This window comes from Ambystoma mexicanum, chromosome 3p (genome assembly GCF_040938575.1).
Source record: "Ambystoma mexicanum isolate Mex_15411 chromosome 3p, UKY_AmexF1_1, whole genome shotgun sequence".
Taxonomy (NCBI): Eukaryota; Metazoa; Chordata; class Amphibia; order Caudata; family Ambystomatidae; genus Ambystoma; species Ambystoma mexicanum.
Genome location: NC_090925.1, coordinates 140,257,012 through 140,276,932, shown reverse-complemented (window position 1 = coordinate 140,276,932; position 19,921 = coordinate 140,257,012). Strand labels below are relative to the sequence as shown.

Sequence of the window (19,921 nt, the reverse complement as noted above, 5' to 3'; positions counted from 1 at the left end):
TGATATCACATGTTATGACCCAGGTGTGCTACATTGTCTAAATAGGTATTTATCCCTTCATTATCTTCCTCTTCATTTCTCTTATTTCTCAAATTCAGAGCTTGTATAATAATCTAAAAGCATATCAAGAATAGTTCTCTCAGTGAGGAGAACTATAAGAGCCTCTACCTCAGCAAGCAAATCAAAAGCAGCTCCTATAGTAAAGGCAACCATAGTGGCCTCAACCTCAAAGGGAGTACTAGTATGATAGAGTCTGTGAACGAAGAGAGATAGAAAGATAAGGAGAATAATCATGCACCAAAATATTGACGTCCATCTTTTGTGATATCCTGGTACTTGTTGTTCTTTCTCTAAAACTGTGCCAGCTTCCAAATTTCTAATTTTAATACACTTTACCAAATTATTTTACACTTCAGTTGCAATATCTGCTCAATGATTGCAGTTAGCAGCCTTCTAATCACATGGCCATTTTTAGGATCCTGTAAAAAAGTGTGAACATCAACATCAACGTCACTTCTGACAAGAACAGGATAAGCTTGAAGTATAAACACAAAAACAGCCAGTCTGTGAGAACCATAGAGGTATTCTACTTAGAACAAATATGCACCATCACATGGATCTGGATATTAGCTTGTTTCCAGTTGCTGATTAGGACCTGACGTTTAGGCATAATTTGTATACGACAATACAATTCTAAAGTTCATTTTTTCAAGATTCCTAAGACTCTCAGCAAGGGTTTGCACTCCTGCTAAAATATCTATAAGGAGTGTTCATGTGAGTCTTAATCCAAATGCAAAATCTGCATTTATCAACTGGTCTCCTTATAATCCTTCTTCTTTGTCATCGATCGAGTCTGCACACACTGACATTCTTCTTCTTGTCTTGCTCCTGGATCAGCAATGATGGGAAAGTAGGTTGCGCCTTTACATAATTTCACATCACCTAAGTTTAGCCAAGCTTGCCTTCCTTAGACTTTGATATCTTAGGGGGGTTATATTTTTAACGCAAAAATGGCTTGTGCCACTTTCGGTAAAATTCCTTATTAGGACAGAATCTCCAACAAATAACTTGGGTGCTGATAAAGTTTGAGTGATCCGGTTGCTGAATTGTCTTCAACTGTGTTCTGAGACTGACCCCCCTGACGCCAAAGTTGATCTGAAATGAGAGAGATGCTAGAGGTCATACATGTCAAAGAATTATTTAATTCATTACCTAACAATTTAGCGGTACTCTGGGCATCACTTCTACTCCTAGACAGAGGTGTAAGTGGTGTTCTTATTCACCGCCCTGTCACTAGTTCAGGCTGATTCTGAAGGGCATATAAATCTAAGGGTAGGCAATATAGCCATCCCTTCTTCAGGGTCAATTTGATCTTGGAAATCCTTTCTTTAAGGAGGCTGTTGAGTCTCTCACATATTCCGTTTGCTTGTGGGTGATAAGCACAAGAAAATATGTGTTTAATATTTAATATGAGCCCTATCTGTTCATAGGAGGTCAAGTGTTGTTCATTAACAAAATGGGGCCCATTATCGGATCAAGCTTGTCCACTGACAAGCGTCAATCAACCACTATTGTTGGCCGAAACACTACAGTGTCGATCTATGACACAACGTCCTGTTCCATTATTTATTGTCCCACATGTTGTTGTGTGTTATGTTCTAAAATCCTGACACTATCAGCAGTCCAGGATCACACGCTGTCATCTTTTGTCTAAATGTATGTATAATATGTTAAGAGACTGTGTACATATGTAAGGAGATTCCCTCGACATTCTAGAAGGAGTTACTTTACAGTTACCCTTATTGTAAAAACAAAAACTGTCCGTTTCTGTCCTTGGTTGATCAAGAAGAAATATGTACTACACAATGTTTTTTCCTTTGTCACTCAAAAAATAAATATACCCAGAAAAAACTTGCTGTTTGATCTCACACCCTGATTACTAGTTTATATATTAATAGCTACCCCCCTGGGCATATCAGGGTCTAGCCACGTGCCCTTTATTTTTACTTGACTATAATGATCATGACTACCTTTTCTTTAACATTCAAAGTATCAGAACTCTAAATATCTGGAGAATATGCAACCCTTTTGGCTTCTACATCTGCGGCTTAATTCCCGCAAGAGACAAAATCTGTTTGCTTAGTGTGTGCTGTGCACTTAACGACCGCCATCGGCACTGGTAGTTGTAGTGCCTTAATAAGCTTGTCCAATAAGGATGTGTGCTGTACTGGAGTGCCTTCCACACAGAGGTAGCCCCGCCTTTTCCAACATGCTAGCCCTGTGTGTACAGTTGACTTCACTTAGGTGGAGTCACTGTACACTGATACTTCCTGCCCTTTGTGTTTCTTGAGCATGACAATGAGTGCTACCAATTCTGCTGCTTGTGCTGAAAAGTGAAATTGTAGCCTTGCACTTGCTGCAACTTCAAATTCCCCATTTAGCTTGTACCTAACTACCGATGCACCTGAATGCCTTTCCCACTAGTTTGATACATTTTCGAAGAACCATCAATAAAGAGAATTTCGCCTCCTTCTAAAGCATTTTCTTTCACACAGGGTATATCATCATAAAATTCAACATAATTAGCACAGTCATGCACATGATCGCCATCAGCTATTGGCTCAGCTATAAACGTAGCAGGATTCCCTATTTTTGCATCTTACAATTTTAATCACTGGGTTCGAAATCATTACCTCATAGGATGATGCTCTTTGGGATGTCAATGCACCTTTGGCTTTCTCTAAAATAGCAAACAGAGCATTCTTCACAAAGAGTTCATAGAGCAGCCCATTACAATACTCAGTTGCTAACACGGCGGCGGCCAATGACTGTTCGCAAAGAAAGTGTCTTCACATAACTGGGTCTAAAGTCCCACTGTAATACGCTAGAGGGTTGTACCCCAATGTAATCCTCTCTGTGGGTACTGCTGTCATGACTGTCCCATTTGTGTATGAAAATAAATGAAATTCCTCGTCATAATTGGGAATTCCCAAAACAAGAGCAGTACAAATGGCGTTTTGCAATTCCTCAAACCATTCCTCCATTTCTTCTCTCCAATCTATTTTTACCTTTTCCACTTGTGCCTTCTTTAAGGCTTGCAAAAGGGGTCTCGTGTACGAACTGTAATCAAACACCCAGCCTCGAACATAGTTCCATAATCCCAAAAACTGTTGCATTTGTTTCACTGTATTTGGCTTTGCAGTTTTCATCATTGCCTCAGCCCTTTCAGGCATCACCTTCTTTCATCATGTGAGATTAACTGCCCTATATATAACACCTCTTCCTGACAGTATTGTAACTTTTCTTTGTCTACTTTGTACCCTTTGTCAGCTAGAATAGTCATCAACTGAATTGAATCTTTCCTGCACTTATCTTTCGTGGTGCTACAAATTAAAATGTCATCTACGTATTGTTTCACTGCACTCTTAAGATCAATATTGCCTAAATCCATCTGCAGGATTCTGTGAAAGATCGATGGAGACTCACAGTACCCTTGGGGCAAACAAGTATGTTTCAGTGGAGTTTGCCGAAACATAAAGGAGGTCAAGTGTTGGGAGTCCTTGTGCAACGGGATTGAGAAAAACGCATTTTTCAAATCAATCACTGTGAAATATGGAGCTTCCACTGAGATACTGCGTAGTATGGTCGCCGGGTTGGGAACTAAAGGAAACTCTGCTTCTACAATCTGGTTAATCGGTCTCATTCCTTGTATACATCTCAACAACCCTTCTTTCGATTTCTTTATCGGATACCCGCAGTATTACAAGGTGATTCTGACGGCACCAGAATGCTCTGTTTCACCAGTGCTGAAATGGTCTTAAATATACCTCAGCCTCTCAAGACATGTGGTACTGTCTTGCTTGAGGTAAAATTGCCCCTGGCTTCAGTTTTATTTTGACTTCACCTATTCCATTCAACAGACCCACATCATAAGGGCCTGTAGTATAAAGGACACGTGGCCCCTTTTCCAGGTCTTCCTGAAAATATGCTGGTCACTGGTGCATTATCACCATTTGCTGTGTAATTTCCCTCCTCTCTATTGTTATCCAGTATGTGATGCTCATAAAGTTCACCACTTCATCGTCTGTTTGGTCTTCCCTAAACATGTCATCATCAGTGATGTCAGTCAACCATTACCCTTCTTCGAGAGCTATTACTGATCTCCATATTCGGCTCTCATCGTACATTCCTTCAAGCATCACCATTTCCCTTCGTACTATGTTTGCTTCTAATTCTATAGGGATAGTCTGTCCTCCCCTCTTCGTCCATAGGTATATGTGGTCGAAACAAAAACTCATCAGGTATTCTCACAGTTTTTCCCACTAAGCCAGGTAGCCATGTCAGTAGAATGCTCACCCCATACAAGAAAACCTCTGGCTCTACAGGAACGACTCTCAGAGCTGCTTGCCCTGTGACCACCACAATACATTTTCCCACATATAGGTAGTGCATTCCTGGAGTGGAACACACTATCTCTTGAACAGTGAATGACATTGTCATGTTAAGTTTTGTCATCAACACGGTAATTCATAGAATTCAGTGCACAAGAGGCGCACGCAGCCGGCGCACAGTGTGCGCGTGCGAATCCCTGCGGGAGCCGCGTCCGCTAAAATACATTTCCGCGCACAGCGTATTCATGGATTCCAGCCACCAAAACCAGCCGTGGCGCACAGTGGCGCAGCGACCCTGCAGCAGTGCCAGTTACGCCCCCAAGAACGCCCCTTGCGCAGGGAAAAGCCATCAAAATCCCCAATCCAGCGCAAAGGGCTGCACTAACCCTGTACCAGCACGGCAAGCGGGGTACGTGTATCACTGGGGTGCGCGGGAAGTTTCTCACGTGATTTCAGCTGGGTACGTGTATTACTGGGGTGCGCAGGAAGTTTCACACGCGATTGGCCCTATGCGAGCGAGGTACGTGTATTACTGGGGTGCGCAGGAAGTTTCACACGCGATTTCAGCTGGGTATGTGTATTACTGGGGTGCACAGGAAGTTTCACACGCGATTGGCCCTGTGCGAGCGGGGTACGTGTATTACTGGGGTGCGCGGGAAGTTCCACACGTGATTGGCCCTGTGCGAGCGGGGTACATGTATTTCTGGGGTGCGCTGGAAGTTTCACACGCGATTGGCCCTGTGCGAGCAGGGTATGTGTATTACTGGGGTGCGCGGGAAGTTTCACATGCGATTTCAGCTGGGTACGTGTATTACTGGGGTGCGCGGGAAGTTTCACACGCGATTGGCCCTGTGCGAGCGGGGTACGTGTATTACTGGGGTGCGCAGGAAGTTCCACACGCAATTTCAGCTGAGTACGTGTATTACTGGGGTGCGCGGGAAGTTTCACACGCGATTTCAGCTGGGTACATGTATTACTGGGGTGCGCGGGAAGTTTCACACGTGATTTCAGCTGGGTACGTGTATTACTGGGTGCACGGGAAGTTTCACACGCGATTTCAGCTGGGTACGTGTATTACTGGGGTGCCGGGAGTCCGGTACACACGTGATTTGGCAGTGTGGGTCCTCCCAGGTGTTCCCTGTACACCCTCCACAGCCCCTGCAGGCAGCCCACACCACAGGGGACTACCCTACATCCCTGGTCATGTCCCGCAGGCAGCCCACCCAACATGGCCATGCCCCCCAGCAAAGGCACATGTCTGCTTGCACTACTGAACACCAACTCATGTCCCCTTGCACCCCCACCCCCCAGCATTGCGAGGAACCTGCCAGCAGGCCCCCACTCATGTCCCAATCATGTCCCCCTGCACCCCCACCACCCAGCATTGCGAGGCACCTGCCAGCAGGCCCCCACTCATGTCCCACTCATGTCCCCCTGCACCCCCACCCCTCAGCATTGCGAGGCACCTGCCAGCAGGCCCCCACTCATGTCCCACTCATGTCCCACTCATGTCCCCCTGCACCCTACGCCCCAGCATTGCGAGGCACCTGCCAGCAGGCCCCCACTCATGTCCCACTCATGTCCCCCTGCACCCCCACCCCCCAGCATTGCGAGGCACCTGCCAGCAGGCCCCCACTCATATGCCACTCATGTCCCCCTGCACCCCCACCCCCCAGCATTGCGAGGAACCTGCCAGCAGGCCCCCACTCACGTCCCACTCATGTCCCACTCATGTCCCCCTGCACCCCCACCCCCCAGCATTGCGAGGCACCTGCCAGCAGGCCCCCACTCATGTCCCACTCATGTCCCCCTGCACCCCCACCCCCCTGCATTGTGAGGCACCTGCCAGCAGGCCCCCACTCATGTCCCACTCATGTCCCCCTGCACCCCACCCCCCAGCATTTCGAGGCACCTGCCAGAAGGCCCCCACTCATGTCCCACTCATGTCCCCCTGCACCCCACCCCCCAGCATTGCGAGGCGCCTGCCAGCAGGCCCCCACTCATGTCCCAATCATGTCCCCCTGCACTCCCACCCCCCAGCATTGCGAGGCACCTGCCAGCAGGCCCCCACTCATGTCCTCCTGCACCCACACCCCCCAGCATTGCGAGGCACCTGCCAGCAGGCCCCCACTCATGTCCCACTCATGTCCCCCTGCACCCCCACCCCCCAGCATTGCGAGGCACATGCCAGCAGGCTCCCACTCATGTCCCACTCATGTCCCCCTGCACTCCCACCCCCAGCATTGTGGGGCACCTGCCAGCAGGTCCTGACACATGTCCCCCAGCCAACACGTCATCACAATCTAGATCCCTGGTCCTTATGGGCAGCCTCCACATGCCAAACACCCACCCAAGTATTGCATTCACCCACTCAGAATTGCCAATTACATGATACAACCCCATTGGCAGTATGTAAATGAACACATGTCCCTCACATACACACAATGGGTGTACGTGAATGTCAAAACCCATATCATGACATGCATGAAACCAATGATATGATACTACACATTGAAGTTTGATGAAAAAAATGTATTAAAAGCAACATAAATGGGATTAAAAATAAACAAACGACAATGGGAATTAAAAATAAAAAAGCAGCATGTCCGTAAAATGATGAAAAACCACAAATCATAATCCAAAGGAAAGGTGTCCAAAGTCACAGTTCAAAAAAGTACATCCAAGGGAAAAACAAAACCAAAAACCATTGCTCCAACAGTCAACTATATACAGATAAACAATCCAGGGTCCATGATCCCAACTAAAGAAATGAAACCTATCTAAAAATACTACGTAATAAAACAACTATATACAAAAATGTTGGCCATTGTCCAAAAGGTCCAAAATCAAGAAAAAAGCAAAGGAAACCTAACACTAACTACATGACTATTTACAAGGGCAGCGGGCTAGTGCAACGGCTCACTGGATGTTGTCATGGGCCAGGGCATCAGGCATCATCGAACTCCTGTTCAATGGCTTGGAGGCGGGCATGTTCCCTGGCCCCGAGGTCTCGCAGGGATAAACCAGTGTCCAGCTCCAACTCTCTGTGAAGACCCTCGAGGCACTCAGCCCGCCTCAGCGCCCTCCGCATGGAGTTCTCCGTCCTGACCATTGTGAGCCGTTCCTTCTCTGCCCGCTGCCGCTCCGCACCTATCTGCTGGCCCAACCGCTCCCACACAGAAGCCACTCCCATTCCAGGGTTCTCCTGCCCTCCGGCCGATGCCTGCACCCCTGATGTTGATGACCTCCGACTCCCGACTGTGGCAGGGATGGGATCCCCACCGAGTTGGCTGCATTGGTCGGGGCAGGTCCACAGGGGGCCTTGGTGGCATCTGGGCCGGAAGATGGCATGGAGAACGACTGGCGCATATCCTCCACAGAGGAGGAGCGGGTCGCCAAAGTGCCCGACACATGTACGAGACCCCCGACCACGACCGCTCCCAACTGGGCCACGTTGGCACCGTGCTCTTCGTGATGATGTGCGTGCTCCCCCGGGAAGCCTCATCACGAATGACACCTGTGCGCAACGCGACACCAATCAGGACCTTCTCCATACGGCCAGGGGTCCCCTCGTCCGCAGGTGGAGGGGAGTCAGATGACATGGACATCCCCACTACCTGCGGACGGGCCTGGGATGGGGCATCCCTGCTGGTGCATGGTGGTGCAGTCACAGTGTCAGGGACAGGGACATGCACAGGCACCTCCACGGCGATCTGTGCTGCCTCCTGCCCCTGCCCCTGGACTGCACCAGCAGGGATGCACCCACCAGGCCCCATGTGCGGCTTAGTAGCGGCCTCCTCCTCCTCTGTGGAAACCACCAACCTGGATGGGTCCACACCGTCTTCCGCCGTTGCAAGCCCCTGTGGGGGCTCACCCAGCCCTTCCGCTGCAGCCGTGGGGGCATCCTCGCCGCTTTGCTCCACAGCGCCGTCTCCGCCCTCTTCTTCACTTTGCCCTTTGTAGAGGGAGACATAGAACACAAGCATCAGGATACTGTACAATGGTCCCCTAGACAGGAAGGAATAGCAGATGAGTGGCAGTGTCAAAGATCACTTCCATCATGTCCCTCCACAACACATGGGTCAGTGCAGGCAAAACACATGCAGTAACAGGCATGGTGCATGCTATGGACATAAGCAAACATGTCCAAGGGACTCTTGAAACATACAATGTTGTTTTTGTACTCACATGCATCATGGGTCATGCCTATCACATTCACACACTTCACCGTACTTTCATCCATCTGGACTTGTACACCCCAGACACAGTGGATGCAAGGATAGCTAGGCTGCATCAGTGGATCTGAACATTGACACAGACATGTGTCATGCATCCATGGCATTCACAAGTCACAGACACGCAGGTCAGACACACAGACATGGACACCATACATGTACATGGCATCATCACCCATCCCTCACCCCCACCCATGTCCAGGAACAGAGACTGGCATGCTCTCATGTGTCCATTCCGCATAGGGCTCCCCATGTAGCATTTGAATACATACACCAACCGTGTGCTTCACACATTACTTGTCTCACATGCATGACCATGATGTCCCTGCACACACACATGCGTACATGGCCTATGTTACACATACAGGCAAGTATCAGACAACCAGCACACTGCAACATGCCCTGTCTCACACAGCAATGCCTGGCCACTTACCGCTCGACTCCAGACGTGTCTGCCTCTCAAGGACCTGGACCTGGAGCGCTGGGGATATGCGTTCCAGGACTCTCATCTGATCTTCTGACAAGTGGCCCCGGCGCCCGTTAGCATGCGCTGCCTTCAAGAGGCGCCGGGCCTTGTTGAGGGTCCTGGACGTGAAGTCCTCCCAGCGCTTCTTGACATGATGTAATAGTCGGACTGCCACCCCCTCCGCGTTGATGGCAGTCACGATGTCCGTCCAGATCCTGTCCCGTCCATCCTTGTCGGCGCGTGATGATCTGAAGGGGGCATCATAATGCCCCCGGACATGCTCCACCAGGACACCAACTTCCTTCTGACTGAAGCTGGTGGCCCTCTGCCCCTCTGGCTGGGGGTCACCAGTGGTCTCGGATGGTGTTTGCCCTGACATGGCGCCCCCAAGGCAGGCGTGGGTGGGCAACTGGGTCCGGGGGCTGGGCTGTAGAGCGATGGTATCCCAGTCGGGAGTCTTCTGTTCCAGCAGGGGTGGACACAGCAACTGGACCCCTGCAGATGGCTGATGTGCAGGCACCAAATGGCAGGGCACGGTGGCAGCAGGCAGGCAGGCAGGCAGGCAGCAGCAGATGGCTCGTGGGAGGCTGCTCGGGGCTCTGGGGGGCAGTAATTTGGCCTTTTGGGCAGGAGCGTGGTGTTCCGTGTGCTTATGCGTGGCCAGCTTGATACGGAGTGATTTGGCACGTGAAAATTCTGCACGTCAGCGTGTAATTCGAGGAAAGGCCCATAGCACGTAAGCGCGTCTGCACGCATATGCAATTTCATTGGACCAAAGGCCCTTAGCGCGTAAGTGCGTCTGTGACGTATCGTGCACGGGCGTTGCCCTGGCAGGGCTTGAAGATCCCACGTGGATTTCCATTGCTCTGTACGTGCTTTCCGAGGGGTGCGGTGCGTGTGTTTTCCAGGTGTTGGGGTTCACACGCTATTACTTCACAGCGGGTGGGTGTTGCCTACGCGTTCTTCTACACGCAGACGGTGAGTGGTACCCCGCTCGCCCAAGGCCTTTCGCTTGTGAAACTTCCTGCGCACCCCCGAAATACACGTACTCCACTCAATCACGTGTGAAACTTCCCGCGCACCCCCGAAATTCACGTACCCCGCTCAATCGCGTCTGAAACTTCATGCGCACCTCTGAAATACACGTACCCCGCTCAATCGCGTGTGAAACTTCCCGTGCACCCCCGAAATACACGTACCCCGCTCAATCACATGTGAAACTTCCCGCGCACCCCCAAAATACACGTACCCCACTCAATCGCGTCTGAAATTTCCCGTGCACCCCCGAAATACACGTGCCCCGCTCGCACAGGCCCAATTGCTGTATTTTGCCACTTTTGTAATGCGCAGGGACACTACCGCCTGCCTTCGTGTGGCGGATGTGTTTCGGCTTGTGCTTGTCTTTGGCTGTGCGTGGCTTTGCCCTATTCTATTCCATGAATACATGTTGTTCGAGTGCGTGTGGGCGTTCTGTCTGCTTCCCTGCAGTACATCCCCAGTTACGCCCTTATTTTCACGTGTTATTCCCCATTCCACGCAATACGCCCCGTGTTCTGCCCACTTTCTGGTGTATGCGCCGAGGTTGTGTGCTTTGACTGTGCACGTCGTGCACGCCTTTCGGGATGTTGCAGTGACGTGTGCGCCATGCACAGGTTTGGCGCACATCCCGAGGAAAACACGCGCCGGGACTTCCATGAATCGCACGCCTGTTTTTTCGCGCTTGCGCAAAGATTTTCGGCGCACGTTTGTTCCATGAATCGGCCCCCAAATCTCTTCCCAAAATGTCAAACGGTGTCTGTCGTGAATATAACAAAGGAACAGACAGGTCACACTCTCCTATAGAGACTTGTAATTTATCAGTAAAAGGAACTCAACTTGTAGCTCCAGAGAACCCTTGAGCATTCATGGCAATTCCCGACATTGGCTATTTTCCCTCCCGCATACACGAACGAGTAGCCCCAGTGTCTACTAGAAAGGAAAAGGATTTCCCTCCAATAGTCACATCGACCCTCGGTTCCTCTTTGGGATGTGGTGTCACAGATAGTACTGAACATATCAAGTCACCCTGTGAGCTGTCCTATTGTGGGTATAGGTATAATCCCTTTCCTTTGAAAGGATTCCTTCCTACCACAGTGGCACCTCCTATTCTGGGTGTCAGCACCTGTCCTGTGTTTGCATATTGCTGTGTCTTCATGGGGGCTTGTTGAGACTGCCCTTCTGGTGGATTCATTTGCACATGCTCTGGATGCTGTACCTGCTGTACTAACGACACTTGTGTCTGATACAATGTCTGATCTTGGGCATAACCTTCCCTAGTTTGTGTACTATATGGTGGAGGATAAGCTGTCCGCCCTCTTATAAATTGGCCATTCTGTACATTCTCTTGACTCTCACATATGCGTGCAATGTGCCCTGCCATCCCACAAGTCCAAAATACTGGAGGGGCTCGCCTAGCAAGTCCTCCTTGGTTAAATCCTCCCTGTATATTCTGATTTTCATTCTGTGCATTCCAAAACCCACCCTGATTATTTTGGAATCCACCTCGTCCTCCTATATGGCCCATACCGCTGCCTCTTGGCACAAACCAATACCCACCTTGATCCATCGGGCGCTGATTACTCACCTGCGATGCACCTACTGCTTGCTGCATTCCCAGTCCTTCTCCACTCAACAATACCGCCGCTTCTATGGCATACTTTGACAATTTCTTCTAAACTAACTTGGCTCCCTCGATTTTCCTATACTCATCTTTCTTCTTATTTTTCTATTGTAACAGCCAACAGTGATGCACTATCGTCAACTGTATCTCAGGCCATGGTTTTGCTTCCATTCCCACCTGTTTCTTCATCTGTTTCTGTACTGGCTTAGGCAACCCCAGACATTAAATGTGGTAAAATAATGCCACCTTTTTTTCCCACGACGCCCGCATTTCAAGTTGCCATCGCTCTTGAATATCCTGAATGTGAACAATATGGTCTTCATCTTCCTTCCTCTTACGTGTCATAATTGCACCCATATCAGATGCATCAGGAGGTGGTCAGTCATAATATCGAAAAAAAAATGTCAAAAGACAATAATTTCGAAAAAATAATGTCGAAAAATAAAAATTGAATTCTTTACTTTTTTATTTATATATTTTTTGGGGGGTTTCGCGAGTAAATAAAAGGTAAAAAAAAAAAAGCAGGGGTTGGGGGAACCCCCCGTTTCAAATAAAAAACGTAATGAAAAAGAAATTCTATTTTTTTTGTCGACATTATTTTTTCGAAATAATGACTTTCGACATTTTTGTATTCAATATTATCACTATAAACCGCATCAGGATACTATAACCTGAGAGGCTTCCAAACATCTGTTCTGCAATTATTAAATGTGCCTTCGTCATGCGCTGTGTTCTGTGCTGTCACACTCAAATACCCTGCTCTCCTCCATATGTCATCAGCCCTTTCTCCAAGGATAGCTGCCAGGAGACCCTCGTATATCTATTTCCTAGCACCTAAAGTGAAACTCGGGAGCTTGCATATAAATTACCCTTATTCTCTCTCCTCATCCAACATGTATTGTCCCCAACTATTATGTCTATCCTCCCCTTCACCCTGGTCTAAGTTCATTCTGCTTAAAGACAATGCTCTATGCTCGAGACGGAACAGATTTTCTGCGTTACTTCGTAACTGAAATGCTAGGGATTGATCCCTCTTCCCTCGACTTCCATAGCTGCTACCTTCCTTTAATTCTTTATAGGCTTTATCGATCCTATCTCCGATGCGTCCTATATCAAAATGATCTTCTTCTAATGCTATACCAGAAGCCCCTGGCATTGCTTCCTTTATCAGAAGGAATTCTTCTGTTCTATCCCATTGTATTGCTGGACTTGGCCCTACTGGCTCCTTTCGAATACGGCTAGACTCAACATCCCGCTGCATCCTTCTTTGTTCTAGTTCTTCCTCTAATACCCTTTGTTTTCTCGCCTCCCTTCTGATTTTGTCTTCCTCCCGCCTATGTTCTTCTCATATTATTCCTGCTCTCCTTTCCTCTTCTTCCTTCCGCCTCTGTATTCTTTTGTCCCTTCATTTCTGTGCTTCCCCCTGTTTCCTCTTCCTTTCTCTTCTATCCCTGTCTTCTATCACTCTCTGTCTATTGTCATACGTTCTTTGTTCTTCTGCCCATTCTTCCTTTTTCTCTTTCTCCGCTTGATACTTCTACTCTCATCGCTCCCTGAGCTTTCTTTTATTCTCATCTTCCTTCAATCTATTCTCCCGCTCTTTATCCCTTCTATCTTGTTTGTCCTTATCTTCCCTTTGCCTAACTTCCTAGATGCTTTACCCATCTAGTTTTAGTAATATCTGTCCTCCCATCCATTCGTTCTGCACGAGCGTTAACTCGTCAGCTTTATCCTTTTCTCCTTTCCATCTCTTGATCTCTCTTTCTATTTCTGTCGACACATTCGACCGCTTGCTCTTTTCTTCTTTATCTTGTACGATCTTAAAGATCTCCTCCCTTCTCTTATTCTCCTCTGGACTGTCATCACTGCTATAAGCGGGCTGTTTGTATATCGGATAACTATACCCTGCCGCCGATTTCAGTTCCTTCAAAGGGTACAATCCTATATCTTCCGCACAAGCGCCTTTCTCTTCAGGCGAGGTAAGGGGAGTTGAAGGCTAAACACCTTCCTCCTCACACTGGCTAAGCATCCACTCCTCAGGTGGCGGATCCTCTCTCTCTTCCTGGTACATTTTCCAGAGTTCTAAAATAAGTAACCTTTTCTGTAATGTCTTCCCGGTGTACGCAGAGTGCAAGTATGTGGTCATGTGATGCAATACCGCTTTTGACAGTGATGCCCATTGTGGCCACGGCATGAACATTTTATCTGCTGTGCCTTTCACAGATTCTGCACTATATTGTTTGAGCTTAGGCATGTGCTTTGACAATGTCTTGCATAAGTGCATAAGAGGAGTATCTCATGGTGACAAGTCTCAATTAACTGTCAATACTCACCAGATGTGTTAAACAAACTTTAAATCACATTCTTTTCAACACCTCAAAATAAAAAACATGAGCATGCACGATCAATCGCCGCTCAATCCTCTAGTTTCTTTATCAGCTATCTCTACCTCTGGATAGGTACCAACCACTTCACTAGGTTTTTTACCATAGCTTCTAAATACTTTTTCACTAACTTCACAACTTCTACCACTTCTTCAATATTTCTACTCATCAAACAAACAGACAGACTCGTCGACTTTACACATTTTAATAAACAGTGTGATCACACTTTTTTTCCCTCACCTCTATTTAAATACCCTGTATAGGGTTTGAGACATCACCTTATGCAAACCTGTTTGCAAATTATATATTTTTGCTCTACTCCCGCTGGAGTTTGAAATGTCTCCTTCTGAAGCTCCCTTGAACCAGGTCTCTAGGCGCTATCTCTATCGTCATACAATATTTCCTGTTTCTCAAAAATGATCACAATCCCATCTCCTTAGTTTGCCATTCCCCTTAGTATACTCACCATTCATTCGTTAATCGACTCAAGGCCTTCAGTATTGTCTCCTCTGTGGGATGTCTTAACCAACTAATTCAAGCCTGCAACATCACTGTGCATTGCTGGCAGCAGAAACATCATAATGGCCCCCGTAAAGCATGCTGCTCGCCAGAAATCATCAGAAAGTGCGCAGTGAAAACCTGAAAAATAGGCCACCATCTACTTTTTGGTATGTCAGTGGTAACACAGGAGACCACTGCCAAAACCCATCATTTGGCTGCTCACAGAGCAAAATCACTGCAAAAGAAACAGAGCTAGTTTCAAAAATCCGTTTTTGTTTGGTGTCAAATTTGTAGAAATCATGGCTTACAAACCACCCAAAAAGATCCAACCTCCTTGTTGGGTGGTCAACATCATTCTCCTTCTAGAATCTACATAAAAATAAGGTCCACAGAAGTGTTTCTACATCTGAACAAAGTATACTTTTGATGATTGCTTGCTGGAAGAAATCTGTCAAAAATGGGTGTAATACCGTTACTCACCTCTACCAGAAGCCGGTGTTTTAAAACCATTTTGGGTAAAGTTGAAAATTGAACTCAAACTAGAGAAAAGAAAGGCTTGCTATCGGAAGCCTAAGAGGTGGATACAATTTAAATCCATATTCTGAAAAGGCTTGAAGCAAGAAATTGTTTAATGTATGTGTTAAAAATGTGAGTTATATTATAAGAAAAGACAATTTGTAGACATTGGGTTAAGAGTTAAAGTTTCCCACACTGTGTTTAAACAAATTCCACACCTTCTCCCTGGACAAAAGGAGACTTCCCCCTTCCCTTGGCTAAGAGATTGACAGGCTGGTGTCAAAAGGAACTGCGAGTGGCACCCTGACCTGTTGCTCTCAGTACAGACAAAGGAATCATTGGGCTGAATAGAAAATGCTAATTCGGGTGTGACTGACAACAAACTGCTAGCAGGAAGAAAGACATGTGACCTCTGAGTCAGCCCAGACCTTGGAGGCCGAGACAAACCAATTTGTGGATTCAGAAAGCACAGCAAATGTATGTTTTAGAAAAATGCTTATAAAATATTGTACCGAACTGACATAAATGTGAAACTTTGAGATTGTTAAAATGAAAAATGTGCTCACAGTTGAAGACTAAGCTGGACTCCGTGCGATGTTCTGAGACCAAGACCCGGAATTATTCATATTGTAGCTACTGTGTTTATGCTAGGAACCGGAAAAATTACAGAATTGTGCTCAGATGGGGTGTGCATGCATGTCTAAAAATTGGTGCAGAAATAATATTGAGAAACCCACCAAAAGCACAAAAAGTGATCATTTCTGAACCAAAGCTCTTAGGAAGATGAGAGTTGAACAGAAATGTACCTTAGTTAATCTGTCCTGTGATTTATGTAGTATTAACAAGTTGTGTATTTTGTAAATATGTGTTTTATGAAAAATAAGATACTCTGTACAGCGGCAAAGGGGAGGGTTTTCCCCTAAGCCATAAAGATGACACAGGATGACACGCTGATCCTTTCTACAATCATGGGACAGGGAATCCTCTAACCTATCAGATCCTTTGAGGGTTGGGCATTGTAGAATCAGCCTCCCCACCCACTTTGGGAATATATAAATAGGGACTGCTGCGGACAGGCAGGACACACACTTTTCCACTACTCAACTGATTTCTTGGCGAAGCACCCTGCAAGAAGATCCAGACAGAGCTCCAGACATAGATCCAGAACCAAACTCTAGAACCAACTCTAGAACTTTGAAGCAGAGAGGCCTAACCAAAAAGCTGGACCCTTCTCAGCAGGCCTGCAGAACCTAGCAACCTGATTCTGACCCCTAAACTTCCAAGGGGCTCTCACATTCAACAGCCGGGCTGTGCTGTTTTGCTATTCTAGCCAAGAACCCTGTGCTAGAACCAAGATCCAGACCCAGAAAGCAGAGCTGTATCCAGAACCCGTCAGATCCAGTCCAAGAGACCACACAGAGCACAGTGCAGTGCTGAGACCAGAACCTGTCCGGTGGCGAGAGAACCCCAGCCAAACCCTTGACCAGATCTTTGATGGGGCCCACTCCATCCCAAAGCCAAAGGAGTGAGTATCCAGTCTAGAACTGTACATAACCAATCTCTTAGCTTAAAGTAATACTATTCCATCCATTTCAATCTGCCCAGAACTGCATTATAGAACCTCTTTTGTCTATCCTAAATTCTCCTCTCCTCCACATAATTCTTGATAAATTGTAGGGATAATCATCTATGCGCTGATATTTTTCAAGTGTCTTGACGCACAACAATCAGAGCGGAAGGCGCCCTGTTTCTGGTGGTTGTCCCGTTGGGTATCTTGTAGTTTCATAGCCCTTAGTATAAGTCCATATTGATTCCTAATCTGTAAAGCGAATCTGTCATTTTTCAAATCTTGACTTTGTTTCTGAAAAATCTGCCTTGATTAAAACCTCTGTAACTTTTGAACCGCACGTCCGAGAACCGAAATTTAACTGTCATTTTGAAGCATTCCTTATAGTTTTTCTGCAATCGTGTTTCCCGCACGTGGAAAAGTTGCCGCAAATTTCAATTTAGCTCCATTTCACCACATGTCAAAATAGCTGTTTCTTGTTTTCAACTGCTGAAATTCATTTTCAATCTGATAATCATTCATAAATCATTGCTAGTGTTGACCTGAACCAATCCAACGTAACTCTCACTTATCCTGAATCTCCTTTAGTGAATTAAAATAATTTTAGTATATTTTCACATTCATTGCAATCACATTCATAAGCATATTGACCTGTTTTAAAATCCTAACTGTTTTCTCTAAGCTTGCTGGGGGAACTGGGATTGAACTGCATTATTGATTGTATTCCTGAAACCTGTGTGCCCTCATTTCCATCTCTTCATATTGCATAGGGGGGGTGAGTAGTAACGGGAGGAAAAAGTGATTATATTGTCTTTTGATTGAAACCATATCAAGTTTATTTCTGTGTTGCATTCTTTCCCATCATTGCATTTCCTTGATCTATACAAAGTATTCTCTGCTACATTATTCTCCTATTCCTACTCCTAACTGATTAAAGAGATTGTTGATATTGTAATATTACCCATTGATGATCACCGTTCATATTCATAAGTGTGCTATTCAGATATTATTTTATTCATAAAAGTGTGATATATATATTGTTCAGTTCTTCAAATAAACCTTTTAATTTGCAAAACAAACCTACTTCTTGGCTCAGTGAGGTCGGGGAGATTCAAAGAGAGGGGCGTTATATAAGGGTTCATCATCCAGATTTAAAGAACTTTGACATAAAAATATATAAATAAGGGCTTCCATTGGGCATCCCATACTAAGCATTGACTTGGTTGGAGTGCTGGATTGAAGTCACTTACACCTCCTCCAACTGACCACTTTGCCTTCTGTCCACAGACTGCCTGTGGAAACCGGGCAGGGATTTTGTCAAAGGGGGACCTGCCCACCGTCTCGGCTCTACTTGCAAGCTTATTTCTTTGGGCCGCTCTCCACAGGAAACCCTGCGATCTTCCAGCTAGCCTAGATGGCAGAGGATGTCCTTGCGTCCAAAATACTGGAGCTGAACTAGTTTGGATATTTTTTTAACCATCCGCAGAGCTACCACGAGAGCTTTACAGTCCTTTGGGTAACATGCATGCAGTGAATGGGATGCAGAGTAACTCAGAGACCAAATAATCGAACCAACTCAAGAAGATGGCATAGTATTTCTGTTTTAATATCAATTGTCTAAAACTTGGAGTTACAATGGACATCAATGGATGTCACACATGCTCTCTTGTGCATTTCATAAAAAATGACATCTTTATACAAAGAATTCATCATAAGGGACCTCATACTACATGGCAAATAAGAAAAACCTATGAGGGATTGTGATACGCTCAAGGGGAACATTTAAGTATATTATCTGTAAGTAGTTGGGTTGTGATTGGATATGTACTGTCAGGTGGACAACTTATGCCCACCTCTAGTGCAAGTCATCTTCATCATTATTAAGTATACAGTATATTATTGGCTCTCAAACTATAAGGCCCTTTGAAATGTCTGGAACATTCGGTTCACTTTAGCAGCATGTAAGCTCATACACAGGTGCTAGGACGTGGACTTGACTTTGCCTCCCCACCCAATTAGCCCAACGTCTCTCATCACCCATGGCTCCTGCCATGAAGATTGATTTTGAACCTGGCCCTGCAGTGTATTCTCATCTCTGGGAATATAAGGCAGTGTGAGCATGCGCTATCATAGTTCTGGAACTGTGTGCCCAACTCTATTTTCATACTTGGCTCATGTGACAGGAGACCACGATTTGGACCATTTTGTAGTAATTAAATGTCTTAACTGAATAAAACCTGGCACGCATGGTGTTCTTTCTTTGCACCTTAACAAGGAATGATTCAGCTTCTCACGTTTGCCTTGAGAATAGATAACCGGTCTTGGCTTGCTTCAACTTTGATACCAGGCCAGACAGCTTCACCATTCAAGTCTGTGATCTCAGCTGATTCTTTGCTGCAATACAGTTCTTGATCCTTCTTTCTCTGTGAGTCTGATCTTACTAATTCATGACACTGATGTCCAGCTTCTATATAAATGCGGCTCTGCCTGCAGTCTATTCACTACATATATCCATCTTCTAAGGTTACTTAATCTTCTTGCGTTGCTGAATCTGTACAATTATTGAACGACTTTCATTTCCTGCAGTACTTTTCATACATGCACTCTATGCTTTGCATATGAAAGTTTACTCAATCCTTTATTTTGTCATCAGTTTCTATATGAGTCATGTATCTTCTTCAGCAAATCTTTGCGACGTGTCACACTCGCTTCTTGTGACATCACCAACATCTCTTTCTTGCTCTTTTTCATATTCCTTCAGGGAGTTCCTCCCTCAGATTATCGTCTCTTCGGGGATAAATTTGTTAGGGCTGCCTTAATGGGTACCTTTTCTCAAAGATTTGCAGCGGAATGGTCACAACTGCTGGTGTCAAGCATGGCACAATCTCAGGCCTCCAACATACAGGTGGGAGGTGGGCAGGACTTCCTGCAGAGGCTGTTAGGCAGAATCATATGCAGTACCCTTTGGGAACACCACACACAATTAAGACTACAAGTGACAGTACAAATTCACCTTTGGTACAAGCCTGTACTACACAGTAAAGTGGTAGCGATGGCTGAGCAGCCAGACTTATCTCAAGAGTAAAGTGAGCAGTACCAATAGTCACACAAAGGACAGCAGTTACTATGGTTCAAACAAACACTGACTCGAGGTTTCTGAGTAAAAGGATATACATTTATTTACACATCAGTTGTAAAACAA

The 19,921-nt window shown here is 46.2% G+C and overlaps 1 protein-coding gene across 1 annotated transcript in view; it reads right to left on the bottom strand.

Annotated features, from left to right (window-relative positions):
• LOC138579500 (killer cell lectin-like receptor subfamily B member 1B allele C) overlaps window positions 1–19,921 on the bottom strand; it is a 288,643-nt gene that overhangs the window by 25,966 nt on the left and 242,756 nt on the right. The window lies entirely within an intron of this gene.